The sequence below is a fragment of the Scyliorhinus torazame genome, chromosome 21 (assembly GCF_047496885.1).
Source record: "Scyliorhinus torazame isolate Kashiwa2021f chromosome 21, sScyTor2.1, whole genome shotgun sequence".
Classification (NCBI taxonomy): domain Eukaryota; kingdom Metazoa; phylum Chordata; class Chondrichthyes; order Carcharhiniformes; family Scyliorhinidae; genus Scyliorhinus; species Scyliorhinus torazame.
Window position 1 is genome coordinate 9,492,792 of NC_092727.1, and position 1,928 is coordinate 9,494,719.

The window sequence follows — 1,928 nt, forward strand, 5'->3', positions numbered from 1 at the left end:
GGCGTAGGAACACCCATAGTGCTGTCAGGGAGGGAATTCCAGGATTTTGACCTGGTGATAGGATGGTGAGTGGTGTGGTGATATGCATCACTGTATATACACAAGGGGTTAATGTAAATACACTACAACTAAGTAAACACTAGAGGGAACACCAGAGATGTCATGCCATGCAGACGTACAACCAACGGGTCAGTTGAACAGGACACAACCAATGGGTAATCAGGACACCCAGAGGTGGCATTACCACAAGGGGGTACTACACGACCCATATAAAAGGACAGGGCCCACATGCTCTGCCTCTTTCCACAGACAGACATCTAGAGAGTACATCAGGGTTGATCAGCAACATCACACCCAGCACGTGGCTTAGAGCAGGCTGGTAAAGATAGACTGAGTTCCTACAGTTAGATTAGCAGAGAGTCGAACTCATTTAAGAACTGTGTTAATAGTTCAATAAACACGTTGAACTCATTTCATAGTCTGGAGCTTCCTTTGTCACAGCATACATCAAGGAAGCAGCGTATGCTAAACGAAGCAGCATAACACAACAAGTGGTTTAGAGGGGAACTTCCAGGTTCTATATCTATATCACAACTTCTCAATATCTCCGACTGAGTACTTTGTAACGGTGTTGGCAGAGCTGTTGGGGGGAGTGGGAAGTTCCCATGTTCCTGCTGGTCTTATCCTTCTAGATGAGTGTTTTTCAAACTTTTTCTCCTGGGACCCAATTTTGCCAACTGGCCGACCTTCGCGATCCACACCAGCCAAGCTTTGGGACCCATGCCATGTTCGCTTACCTTTAATGTGACAGGTGAGCGAGCCTACTTGGTCCTCACTATCTCACTCCATGGGCTTTGTATCCCCCCTCAGGATGGGTGAAACAGGAGGAAGGATGCTGCATTGATGCAGAGTAACTGGAGCACATAGAAGAAAGACACGCCCCTCACTCTCTCTCTCTGACACTTTTGCTCCTCCCCCCCCGCACCCCCAACATGCATGGGCTATCCATAATCATTTCAGTTTCACTGTCTCTGAATCAATGTTCATTTCCCTACAAGTTACTCTGCATCTCCCACCATGTCTGTTTGGCTTTATCTCCATGCCTGTACCAATATCTCCCCTTTTCAATGTCTGTCTTATGCATTGCAAGTCTCTTTTCTCCCGGGGTTCTCCTAACGTATGACTCTTTTTGCCTTTATTACCAGGAATGTATTTGTTTTCCTTGTTTCTTTTCCTGCTCCTACCTGGCCCAGTCACTCCCTGCTCCTCATTGGCCTCTTTTTTTTTCCTTGTTCCCAAACAGCCCTTTCAATTTTCTCCCTCCACCAATTTTGTTTTTCTTCCCCCAGCATCACGTCTGTCTCAATTACTTCCGCGCTCTTGGATATCAAAGTAGAATTAGTGTAACAAACGTATGTAGGGAGATTGACACAGAGATATTGAGAAGTTGAGATACAGACAGAAATTAGGCTTCCCTTTGATAATATATTTAAAATCTCGACCATGGAGTGCTTCAAAATCTCACTGCCCTATTTTAACTATCTGTTACTCTACCTCTCACCTTGCGATGTTCAGCGTTGGACAGATTGACAATAGTTTATTTATGGTAAGGCTGCGGATTTAAAATTATGGCTTTTTTTGTCTGGTGGCACCAGAAGTGACCTTCAGCGCAGTAAAAGAGAAATTAAACTGTTGCCTCCAAGTGCTGAGCCATTCATTGGTATTAAGAAAATAACCTTAATGCGACACTTCTGAAACCGAAGAGACTGCAGTACTGCTCGGCAATGCGAGTGGAAACAGAACCCGAATTGATACAAATCACAGATCCCACAGCTCCACAACTCACTCACGCCACTCGCAAAAAGGGGTTACTTTCTCTCTGGTAGTTGGGATCGCTGTTCACATTTCCATGTGGATGACAGTGTTGC